Here is a 13,929-nt window from a genome sequence, read left to right on the forward strand (position 1 = left end):
AAGTCACATTATCTCTTAAATCAGGACCTGGAGCTCAGAGTTTCAGTAAATTGTTCAGGATTCCAAGCCAAACCATTAAGTTTAAACTATAAACTATAAAGCAGGGTTCTTCATTTTTTTGGATCATTGATCCCTTTGATCGCCTAGGGAAAGCAACAATCCCTTTTTCAGAACAATGTTTTTAAATTATTAAAAATTGAGATGTAATTGTTCTCATCTAAGTTCATGAACTTCCTAAAATTTATCTATGGACTACTTGGTCCATGGATCCCAAGGTTAAAACTTTTGGTACAATAGACAGAATGCCTGGCATTCTAGTGTGGTTTGGAGCTGAACCTGAAGTCAAAAAAATTCAACTTCCTGAGTTCAAATCCAGCCTTATACATTATATATGTGACCCTGGGCAAATCATTTAACCTGTTTGCCTCAGTTATTCATCTATAAAATGAGTTGAAGAAAATGGAAAATCACTCTAGTATTTTTTGTCCAGAAAATCCCAAATGGGGTTATGAAAAGTCAGAAACAACTGAACAGATAGAACACAGTCACAATAAAGTACTAGACTTGGGGTTCAGAAGACATGGGTTCAAATCTCAGCTTAAACACACTAGATATATGATCATGAACACATCATTTAATAATATGAATATTGATTCCCTCTTCTATAAAATGAAGATGGTCGATTATAGCTTCCAGGATCCTTGTTCAGCTCTAAAGCTATGATTCTTTTCCCACTGCATCTCACTGTATAGTAAGGACTAAGTAAGTTGACAGTTAATATTACTTGGAAGATTCCCTAGAAATTGGACATTTGGGAAATAAATAGCAGTTTTTGTGCAAAGATAACTAAAAATTGTATGTGCCTGAAGAAGTGTTGAAGGGGGAAGAGTCTTTTTGCTTTTAATCTTAACGATTTTTATTGATGTTTTACTTTTCCAAATACATGTTCTGAAAGTTTTTTTTAATTATTCATCCATATGCCTATGTATATTTCTAAGTTACCAAAATTTCCTTCCACCCTCCTTTCCTATTCCCCTTCCTTTCAGGGGCAGTCAGGTTAATATTGTATTTACACATTTGTATTAAGCATATTTTCAGGTTGACCATTTTTAGTATGAAGAATTAGAATTAAGATAAAGAAATATATAAGAAAATATATATATATATATATATATATATATATATATAGTTTTTAAAGTGAATGTATTGTTTCTCAGATTCTGAAGGATTTTTTGTTTATTTGTTCTCTGAACTGCTGAGAGCAGCTGCATCCATCAGGGTTGATCATTTCACAATTCTGTTGTTAATGTGCATATTGTTCTCTTGGTTCTGCTCTCTTCACTCAACATATAATTTCTTCCATGCTTCTCTAGAGTTCAACCATTTATGGTTTCTTATAGAACAATAGTATTCCATAGTATTTAACTTGTTTAGCCATTTCCCCAATTGATGGGCATCCCTTCAATTTCCAGTTCTTTGCACTACAAAAAGAACTGCTATGAATATTCTGGGATATGTGGGACTTAACCCATTTTTTATGATTTCTTCTGGGTATGGGCCTAGAATTGGAATTGCTGAGTCAAAGGGGATGGACAGTTTTATTGCTCTCTGGGCATAATTTCTTAATGCATCAATGTCCCAATTCTCCTATAATCTCTCCAACATTGATCATTTTCCCTTTTTGTCATCTTAGCCAGTCTGATAGGTGTTAGGTGATACCACATATTTGTTTTAATTTACATTTCTCTAATCAAAAATGATCTGAAGCATTTTTTTCATATAATTATATATATATATATAGCTTTAATTTTCTTAATTAGAAAGCTGCCTAATCATGTCCTTTGACCATTTATCAGTTGGGGAATGACTTGAAACCTTATAAATTTGACACAGTTCTCTATATATATTTAGAAATGAGACCTTTATCAGAACTCCTAGTTGTGAAGATTGTTTCACTTTCTTTCTAATTTTGGCAGCATTGATTTTATCAATGCAAAAACCTTTTTAATTTTATATAGTAAAAATCATTCATTTTGCAGTGAATAATGCATTCTATTTCTTCTTTGGTCATAAATTTGTCCCCTTTCTATGAATCAAATAGATAATTTCTTGGTCTATTAATTTATCCATGGGAGTGGCTAGGTGGCACAGTGGATGGAGTCAGGCATACCTGAGTTCAAATCCAGCCTCAGACACATAATAATTACCTAGCTGTGTGGCCTTGGGCAAGCCACTTAACCCTATTTGCCTTACAAAAAACCCCCTAAAAACAATTATCCGTGGCATTGCCCTTTATGTTAAAATTCTGTATTTGTTTTCCCAACAATTTGTGTCAAATAATGAGTTTTTATCCCAGAAGCTAATATCTTGTCAAATAATAGATTACTGTAGTCATTTACTGCAGTTTCTTTTGAACCTGTCCTAATTCACTGATTCATTACTCTGTTTCTTAACCAGTAGCAGGCAGTTTTTTTTTTAGGGTTTTTTTGCAAGGCAAATGGGGTTAAGTGGCTTGCCCAAGGCCACACAGCTAGGTAATTATTAAGTGTCTCAGACCCTGAGACCGGATTTGAACCTAGGTACTCCTGACTCCAAGGCCGGTGCTTTATCCACTACGCCACCTAGCCACCCCCTACCAGGCAGTTTTGATGGTTGCTGCTTTATAGTATAGTTTTAGATCTGGGAGAGTCAGGCCACCTTCCTTTACATTTTTTTCAGCAGTTCCCTTGCTATTCTTTTTTTATTTAATACTATTTTTATTTTTTAGATTTTTTTTCAAGGCAATGGGGTTAAGTGGCTTGCCCAAGGCCACACGGCTAGGTAATTATTAAGTGTCTGAGGTTGCATTTGATCCCAGGTCTTCCTGACTCCAAGGCCAGTGCTCTATTCACTGCACTACCTAGCTGCCCCAGTTCTCTTGCTATTCTTGACCTTTTTTTGTTCCAGATGAATTTTGTTGTTATTTTTTCTAGCTTAGTAAAATAACTTTTGGTAGTTTGGTTGGTATTGCATTGAATACGTAATTTAATTTGGGTAGAATTGTCATTTTGTATTATATTAGCTCAACCTAATCATGAGCAATTGACATTTTTCAATTATTTAGATTTGTCTTTATTTAGGTGAGAAGTGCTTTATAATTGTGTTCATACAGTTTCTGGGTTTGTCTTGGAAGGTAGATTCCCAAGTATTTAATGTTGTCTACCATTACTTTAAATGGAATGTCTTTTACTATCTTTTGTTCTTGGACTTTGTTGTTCATATATATGGAAATGCTGATATTTATTTTATTAGGATTTATTTATATTCATTTTATTACATTTATCTATATATTTTCTATATTATATTATATCTATTTTATTAGGATTTATTTTATATCTTGCTACTTTGTTAAATTTGTTAATTGCTTCAAGGAATTTTTTAGATGATTTACTTAGGTTCTCTCTGCATACCATCATATCATCTGTAAAAAGGGAAAGCTTTGCTTCTTCATTGCCAATTCTGAGTCCTTCAATTTCTTTTTCTTTTCATTGCTAGAGTTAACATGTCTAAAATTATATTGAATAGTAGCAGTGATAATGGGTATCCTTGTTTCACCCTTGATCTTATTATAAATGCTCCAAATTTATCCCCATTGCATATAATATTTGTTGATGGTTCTAGATAGATACTATTTATTCCTAAACTTTTTAGTGTTTTTAAAGGGAATGGATGGTTGTATTTTATCAAAGACTTTCTCAGCATCTATTGAGATAATCATCAGATTTCTGCTGGTTTTGCTATTGTTATGTTCAATTTTGTTGTTTCCCTAGTATTGAACCATCCCTGCCTACCTGGTATAAATCCTACATGATCATGGTGTATTATCATAGTAATAGCTTGCTGTAATTTCATTGCTAAAATTTTTGCATCAATGATCAATAAGGAGATTGGTCTATAATTTTCTTTGTCTACTTTGGTTCTTCCTAGTCTAGGTATCAGCACCATGTTGGTGTCATAAAAGGAATTTGGTAGACCTCCTATTTTTTAAAAGAATTTATGTAAAATAAAAGTTAATTGTTCCTTAAATGTTTGGGTTCATTTGGATCCATCTGGATCTGGATACTTTTTCTTATGGAGTTTATTGATGGTTTCTTCAGTTTCTTTTTCTGAAATAGAATTATTCAAGTATGTTATTTCCTCTTCTGTTAATCTGGGCAGTTTGTAGTTTTGTAAATATTCATCCATTTCATTCAGGTTATGAAATTTATTGGCATACAGTTGAGCAAAGTAGCTCTGAATTATCCTTTTAATTTCCTCTTCATTGGTGGTTAGTTCACCCTTTTTATTTTTGATACTGGCAATTTGATTGTCTTCTTTCTTTTTTACATCAGATTAATCAAAGGTTTATCTATTTTATTGACTTTTTTTCATAGAACCATGTTAGTTTTTTTATTAAGTCTGTTTTTCTTGCTTTCAATTTTTAAATGAAGTTATTTAGTTTCCAATTAGTTTTTAGTTTCTCTTTCTGTGACCCTTTATTACATGTAATTTTTATTGCATCATGGTCTGAGAAGTATGCATTTATTATTTCTGCCTTTCTGCATTCTATTAAGAGGTTTTTATAACCTAGCACTTGGTCAATTTTGACATGGGACTGGAAGAATCTTTTACATGACTTTTATCCAGTATTTAATAAATATCTACAGGTACTCAAACATTTTTTGTCTGCTAATTGAAGAGGATAAACTCACTGGAAAGAGCTAGAGAGAGGAAACAGAGATAGATACATAGAGACAGAGAGAGACAGAGAGAGAGAGACAGAGAGAGAGAGAGAGAGAGAGAGAGAGAGAAAGAGAAGGGAGACAGACTAGTCTTATTTCCCATGCCTTCTTCAGTTTCCTATAATCAAGTTTCCAGGCCCTCCTTGCTATCAAATGTAATGCCTTATAGCAGCTAGATAGCACAATGGATAGAGCACTGATCCTGGAGTCAGGAGTACCTGCGTTCATATCTGGCCTCAGATACTTAATAATTACCTAGTTGTTTGACTGTGGACAAGTCACTTAATCCTGTTGCTTTGCAAAAAAAAAAATCAAATGTAATGCCTAGGTTTTTTTTAACTTTACTAAAATATTTTATATTGTTTTCCATACTCTCCTCATTCTCTTACTGCTTCTCTATCTCCTTTTCTAGATCCTCTCCCTCCATCTGCTCACTAAATGGGGCCATATCACAAGATTCTGTCTTGGGCCCTCTGTTCTTTTCTCTTAATATACTCCTAAATAGATAGTACCAAAATGTATAGTCCCAGTCCTGACTTGAGTTCCAGTTTTGCATTTCTATCAGTTTGCTGGATATTGTTGTTGTTGTTTATCCTTTGTTCTCAAAGAGGATTAATGATATCACAAGGGTGATGTCTTGATGATGTTTGTCCTTCATTCTTTCATCAGAGAGGTGATGCCATGATAAGCAAGTGAATTAGATTTGAGTGAGGCAATGCTGTGCTAAGTCTCCAGACTCACTTTCTCCTCAGGAGCCATCATTGGATGTGACTAAATATGAATCAGGAAAACTGGAAATAGCCCCAGATGTGAGGCAATCAGGGTTAAATGACTTGCCCAAGATCACACATCTAGTAAATATTAAGTGTGTGAAACTGGATTTTAACTCAGGTTCTCTTGACTCCAGGGCTGGTTCTCTATCCACTGTCCCTTCTAGCTACCCAATTGGATATAAGTCATCAGCCTCATTCTCTCCTCCAGAATCATCAAAGTTCAGTAGCAGAACATTGATCACGAAGACCTACAAAGACCTCCTTGGCCTTTCTAAATCAAGGTCTTTCCCAGGTCTCTGTTTGTCTAAGGCCAAGTCCATTCAGTGACCAAGGGCTAAGTAGAGACAAAAGATGGATCTATTTATCATCACAAAAATATCAACCTGGGAAGGAGAATACCCTCAGAGTTTCAACCCAGAACAGAAAATAATTGCTATTTACACTCATTCTAAGGCATCAGAACGCCCCTCCAAATAAATCACAGAGGCTTGGGTTGGGGTTATTATAAGCCATTCAATGAAAGTCAGAGTGATTTGAGTTTTAAGGTAAAGTCAAGTAGCTCCATTTAAAACACAAGAAAACAAAAGATAAACAAAAATTAAGAAAACAAAAATAAAAACCATGCAGGACAATATGTAAATTGTCCTAGCTTCTTGGAAAACATTAATTTTAAATGAGAAGAAGGAGGAGGAAAAAGAAGGAGGAAAAGGAGGGGAGAAGAAAAGAAAAAAAGATGAAAAAAAGGAGAAGAAAGAAAAAAGGAAGAAGCAAAAAATGAAGCAGAAGAAAGAAAGAAAGAAAAAAAGAAGAAGAAGAAGAAGAAGAAGGAGAAGAAGAAGGAGAAGGAGAAGGAGAAGAAGACAACTATGACGAGGATGATGATGACAATGACAACTGGCATTTAAGGTCCTTTACCATGTTAATGACTGTACATGCTATTCCTTTTGCATAAAATATACCTTTGCAATAGAAAACCTTCCTCTTTTTCAAAAATCTAGTTCACATGTTAATTGCTTAACTTTCCTTGCCTTTCTAGAATCCAACAGTTGGAAGTAATTTGTATTTCATCTTCTGGCATTGCTCTATCAGAATTTTTATATGCATTTTTCATATTCTAATATATTGTACAGTAATTTTCAACTATACATTTTGTCTCTACCCAGTAGATTAAAAGTTCCTTTAGGGACAAGATGATATTCAATTTCATTTATTTTTATCCTCAAAGACCAGTACATAGGATGCTAATAAATGTTTGTGGAATAGAATTAAATTGAATTAAGACCCCAAAAATGAAAACAAACTTATTTAATCTCAATGTCTGAAATTTAGTGAAAAAATTCTCTGAGACTTGGTGAATAGATTCTATAACTTGAAGGAAGTTACTGGGGTTATTTGTTTATAGCTCTTGTTATTTGGCATGGGGGAAGAAAGGGAACTGGACAGTGCAATGAAGAAAGATCTAGGAACTTAGTACAATATCCTAATAGAAGATAGCCTGGTGGATAATGGGGGTGATTTTGTCTATAGCTCTTTCTCTTCCAAAGGCAATATAACTGATAATTTCCTGACTTGCCTTAAAAATAATTTTACTTCAAACAATGGAAGAGTCAAGGAGAAACCTTATTTGTTTAGGGAGAATTGATTACTTCCTATTTAAAAAAAAATGTGAGATAAAAAGAGGAAAGTTGGATGAAATTTGCTCAGCACTCTAGATTTTGGGAGAGTGGATTTCAAAGAGAAAAGATAGATCAAATACCATTCCTTAAAATTTTTTATATAAAGCTTACCCAAGAAAGGCAGAAAAGTCTCAAGATAGAAAATTTAAAGACAGAAAAAGAAGCTATAAGACATTATGATTCAATCTAAAGGATATTGATTTTGAAATAATAGGACTTGTGTTTTGGTGTCTTAATCCACCTAGACTATTAGATTCATGAAAACAGAAGGCCATGTGGTAAATGAGAGGGATGGGATAAATAACCTCAAAGTCTTTCTAATTTTAAATATAATATAACCTCATCTGATGAGGCACAATTGATTATACAAGATAGATTGAGAAAGAAAGTGGATATCTAAAAATGTAACACAAGAAGAAATTAATTGATGAATGAAGGTGGAAGCAAGGAAAAGTATTGGAGGATGGATAAAAAATATGGTCATACTAAAAGAAAAATTTTAGGAGTGCAAAAACTCAGAATGAGCTAAGATTGCTGAGAGATGTTAATGATAATTAAAATGTCAACCATTCAACAAGCATTTATTATATTTATATATATAAATATAAATATAAATATATATATATATATATATATATATATATATATATATATATATATATATATATATATACTACATTCCAGGAATTTGAATCCTGATGGAAGGAGACAATATGGAAATAACTAGGTACATACAAGATAGATTAAAAGTAGATGAAGGTAATCTGAAAGACAAAAGCATTAGCTGATAAGGAGTCCTAAAAATGACCTTCTAAAACTAACCAAAGAAGTAGAGTTCCATTATTACTATATAGTATCAGTGACAAGTAATAAATGTCACAGCATTTCAAAGTATAAAGGGACATCAGAAAGAAACTAACTTTTGTTTAGCTCCAATGTTCACAAATTTTTCCTTGTATGAGCGAAAATTTATAAAGTGCTCCTCCAAAAAACCCTAGTATGGTCTTATTTTTTTTTTTTTTTAGGTTTTTGCAAGGCAAATGGGGTTAAGTAGCTTGTCCAAGGCCACCCAGGTAGGTAATTATTAAGTATATGAGGTCACATTTAAACTCAGGTCCTCCTGACCTCAGGGCTGGTGCTCTATCCACTGCCCCACCTAGCTGTCCCCACCCCTGCATGTTCTTAAACTAAACTTGGACAAGGTTTTAATTCTTAGGGAGGTAATAGTTGTGTTATGCCCTTTTGTGGTATGATGATGATGATAATGATGATAACTAACATTTATATAATGCCTACTATATGTCATGCACTGTGCTAAGCACTTCACAATTATTAGCCCCATTTGATTGAAATATAGAAGTAACATTTGAGGTCATCTAATACAATTACACCCTTATCTGGGTATTGCAGTAGATAGAATGTTGAATGTAGAAGTAGAATGACCTGAGTGTCAAATTTAAGTTCAGATACTAGCTATGTGACCCTGGATAACTTGTTGACCTTTGCTTGCCTTCTGTTTCTTCATCTGAAAAAATGAGAATACCAATAGCACCTATCTTCCAGCATTTTTCAGATGTTAAAAATGATAATGTTTCTAAAGCACTTTATAAACTTTGAAGTGCTTTGTAAATGATAGCTATTGTTTTTATTATGAGGCCTAGGCAGTTTGTAATTCACATAAAGTCAGATGGGGATTAAGTGACAGTCAAGATTCAAATTCATATTCTCTGACTTTAACTTCATTCCTCTTTCCAATCTAACACACTGATTCCCCTCACATTTTTCACTACTATTTTAGTTTCAAGTGCTGAATAACAAAAAACTTTTGGGGATATATCATATGAGAGTAGGGTGAAGAAATCAAAGATGCTTAACTTGGGATAAAAGAGGAACTAGAGGAGATGTGAAAGCTAGTCAATTATAGGCTTGTTATATAAAAGAATGATTTGATTTTTTATTTATTTGATTTAGTCACAAGAGATAGAGCTTGGAATAATGGATGAAAGAAAAAGAGAGGACAATTTCATTTCGATAGGAGGAAAAACTTCTAATAAATTAAAACTAACTAAATGTGGAATGGGGTGGGGGTGGGGGGAACAGCTAGGTGGCACAGTGGTCCTGGAGTCAGGAGCACCTAAGTTCAAATTCAGCCAAACACTTAATAATTACCTAACTGTGTGACCTTGAGCAAGTCACTCAACCCCATTGCCTTACAAAAAAGCAAAAACATGTGGAATGGGCTGCCCTAAACTGGGGGGGGGGTGTCTTTTTTTTTAGGTTTTTGCAAGGCAAATGGGGTTAAGTGGCTTGCCCAAGGTCACACAGCTAGGTAATTATTAAGTGTCTGAGACCGGATTTGAACCCAGGTACTCCTGACTCCTGGGCCCGTGCTTTATCCACTATGAAACCTAGCCGCCCCAGGGGGGTCTTTAAGCAAAGGTGAGGTAGTCATTTATCTGTATGTTGCAAATAGCATTTTATTTATGTAGGAGTAGGAACAGACAACTCTTGAAGTCTTTTCCATTCCTGAGATTCTGTGTTTCTGTGAGGGTGAGATAGCACAGGCATGAGACAGAAAGACAGAGAAAGAGACACACAATGAGAGACAGAGAGACAATCAAAGACAAGGAAAAGGGCATCTGGTTTAAAAATCAAAGGATTTTTTAGTCTGGTCTCTGATACTAATTGAATTATATTTGGGCAAATCACTTGACCTCTATATAGTTCAGTTTCTGCCTTTATAAAATGGATCATAGGATAATGAAGCTTGGAGGCCCTCATGTCCAGCTCTGTCATTTTACAGATGAGGCAACTGAGGCACAGAGAATTTGTCATTTGATACTCAAGGTAGGATTTGAACCCAGGCCTTTCTGACTCACAGTCCAGCAACTAATAGTACTTTTTCTACCTACCTTACAGATTTTTTTTTTTTTTAGTTTTTGCAAGGCAATGGGGTTAAGCAGCTTGCCCAAAGCCACACAGCTAGGTAATTATTAAGTGTCTGAGGCTGGATTTGAACTCAGGTACTCCTGACTCCAGGGCTGGTGCTCTATCCACTGCACCACCTAGACACCCCCAGAATTGTTTTTAAGGAAAATTCTTTATGAACCTTAACCTGGTATAGTTATTTGAATGCTCATTAGTATGGATTTAAAAAAATAAACTTTAATGTGTTATAAAAATGTGAGGGATTATTATTAATAAACAATGAACAAAGAACCAATCAATTCAATGGAGAAGATAATTAAACCAGTATGTTGCTTTCATGGAGACTAAACAGATGACTAACTTTTAACTTTCATTTGGTTGTTTTAGCCATCATCGGCTGTTAGTAGATAAAACTGCACTTTCCAGAAAAAGCAGGATCAATACCAACTACCTTAAGTTTGTGTGGATGTTCAGAAATTGTTATAAAGTGCAACAATGGTTAATAACTGGTTATTATGGAAATTTGTTTTGGTTACTAACTAGTTATTCAATACTTATTTGACTGAATTGGACTGATTATATTAAAAAATAAATCATAAATTTTTGCTAAATTCAACTCCATTTTTAGAGCACACAGTCAAAAGAGACATACATTATGTCATTATATTATATGCTTATATCAATCATTTATTATAGAGCCTGGCAACCAACAATTACTTAGTAAATATGTATTAATTGATTGTTGAAAGAGTGTATATAGTGGGTTTGTATGATATTCTAATCCAGTCTCTGATAAGGTAGAGACCTGAGACAAATGTTTGGACAATTTAGGCACAAAGTCTGTAATTGAGAGGAAAAAAAATGTGAATTAATTATCCAAATTAGCTGTCTATATTAATTGAGTACACTAAATGTATGCTTGATTCTTTATTTGGTCTTTGTAGATGCTACTTTTGGCTTTTGCCAGTCCTTATAAGTCTGACAAAAGAAGAATGCATAAGAGATAATATGACAAGTCTGCATGCAAGAAGGACATCAGAGAATTAAGGTGATTATCCAAGTAATTCAAGTAATCCATATACAATTCCTTTGCTTCGATTGCCTAGATTTCAATTTCAAGCTTTTTGTGTGTGTGCTTGAATTTTGTTTGTATATACTGTGAATGTGAATGTGAATGTGTGTGTGTGTGTGTGTGTGTGTGTGTGTGTGTGAGAGAGAGAGAGAGAGAGAGACAGACAGACAGACAGACAGACAGACAGACAAAATCTGAGAGTAGTACTGTTCTATATACAAATGGTTTGGAGAGGAGGGAATTAAATTCAGTTGAGTGATATTTTATATATTTAGTTTGTTTAACTCATTTGTAGTTGAGGATACTTAATAATTTCTTTCTGATTGATTGTATGATTTCTGTACACAATTTGTATCCTTAATCACTATAAGCATGTTTATATGTGTTTTTAACCATAGGACATTAGAGCTGTATTGACAACAGTGCCATGTAATCTGTGTACTAATTCTTATATACCTGGCCAAAGATGAAAATGGTTTCCCAAACTGACCTTGCATTAGTAGGAAATTTCTTTTTTAGCTTTCCTTGATCTGTATAGAGTTAAAAAAAATTTTTCTTCATTTTTACATCTCCAGTATCCAACAAATAGCCTGCATGGAATAGTCAATTAAAAATATTGCAATTGGTTGATTGTCCTTCTTTTGTGGCCTTCATTGACACTATTGAGAGGAGATATTTAGAGGAGAGAAAAAATTGAAAGAAGAGTTATAAGAAGTTAGAAAAAATTTTTAGTGGTTGTCTTATATTTTATTATTTTTAGATTAATCAAAATAGCAAAAATATTCTCAAAAAGTCATGCATGCAACATTATCCTGGTTAAGTAAGTCTGCATTCAGCAAGCATTTAACAAATTCTTCCTATTTTCAGTATACTGTCATAGGGAAGATATGAAGATGGGTAAAAGCTAGCCCCTAATTTCATGTCATTACCTGCATAATGACATCCCAGTACAGTTAAAAGCTCATAACCATGTTTATGTAACTAGAAATTTTTGATGTACTATTTAGATTTTGGAATTTCCTCATTATATAACATAATTTCATCATATAATTTAATTTCAAAATAAAGTATTTATTGAATTCCAATTTTTATTTCTGAAAGGAGTACTTTGTAAAGAAAGCTTGTTTGTGCAATAAAAAAACCTTTAAGGTCACTCTTCAGAGTATTGTATATTTTGCAAATGCAAACCAGAAACTCCATTAAACCATAATGAGTGAAATAATTCATCTTTGATCAATAAAAACCTCTAACAAATTTGAAAGTTTAGGGGCAAATAAATTAAGGCAATTTGTGGAGCTTCCCCCCCCCAATAATCTCAACCTCATGTGACTTTAGGTTTGATCTCTTAGAATCCCTTCAACTGTCAAAAATCTTACTACTCATCAAAGTCTGGCTCAAATGCTCCTTTCCTCAATTTTACCTCTCTACCTCTGCCTCCTGAGTGAAAAATTATCTTTCCTTCCTCATACTTTGAACTGCATATTATATACCTCCTTTTTTACTATTCTACTTTAAACTTATAACATGCTTTTATGATTTATTTATGTAGATGCCACAACCTAACTACTTTCCCCTCTACCAACTAGGCTCCATGAGATCAAAAACTTAAATTTTCTTTCTATCTTCCATAACTCAGAACAATTTCTATGTAATGATGAAATGACTTGGGTCAAATTAAAGTGGATTTCATTTAAGCCCTCACATCCTTATTTTAGGGTAGTTTGGGGCAGGGGGTATATAAGTCTGTGAAGGGTATTCCTTGTACACACAAGGAATTTTTTTAAGACAAACATTTATTGAATACTTAGACACAAAGGACAAATTTTTTATTCATCAACTAAAGAAACTAAATCTTAACCTTAATTTTCCAAATGAATTATACTTCAGTATTTATAGCATGCTATTATGATATAATTGTGATTTATATTTCAAATTATACTTTAAAAATACAAACTTTTAAAATGAATCAAAAACCACAAAACATTTCTGAGATATTGAAGTGGTATAGAACATTCCTCATATTCCCATGTCAGAACATCAGAAGTTTCCACCTGTGGCCCTATTTTACCATAGGAAATAGATTTTCAAGGGTATATATAGAAAGAAAAGAAAAACATGCAGGCCTAAAAAATACTTGCCCATGCAGGAATAACTAAATATAGCTTCTCGTATCTTTGATCTGGAAATCACCCTTCACCTTTCCCTCCACCAGCAAAGAAGAAGAAGAAGAAGAAGAAGAAGAAGAAGAAGAAGAAGAAGAAGAAGAAGAAGAAGAAGAAGAAAATGGATGAACTCATAAGACTCATTTGGTTGTTCAGTCCTGCAACCTTTATTTTTATTGATTGGTTGATTGACATCTCATTGATGTAAAGATGTTTAGAGGAGAGGAAAAAAATCTAGAGACTAGTGGTAAGATTAGTTGAACTCTTGGTAAAATTTTCTGTGTCCAATTTCCATTGTACTACTTTATCTTCAGCAAATAATTTGCTGAAACCTGAAATGGGTTAATTCACAGTCTTTGTACAATGTCATTTAACAGGGGAATCCAGTTGCCTTGTCCTGAAACCCACAATGAGTCATAAAGGATCCCAGAGGAATGCCTAGAGCAGAAGGCTGGAGGGAAAAGGCTTCTAACATGATATTTCAAGCTGTGGCAGAAGCCCAGGAACCAAAAGTCAGTAACCATACAAATGGGATTTAGTTAATTTTTGTGTGTTTTT

The sequence above is a fragment of the Macrotis lagotis genome, chromosome 6 (genome assembly GCF_037893015.1).
Source record: "Macrotis lagotis isolate mMagLag1 chromosome 6, bilby.v1.9.chrom.fasta, whole genome shotgun sequence".
NCBI classification, from domain to species: Eukaryota; Metazoa; Chordata; class Mammalia; order Peramelemorphia; family Peramelidae; genus Macrotis; species Macrotis lagotis.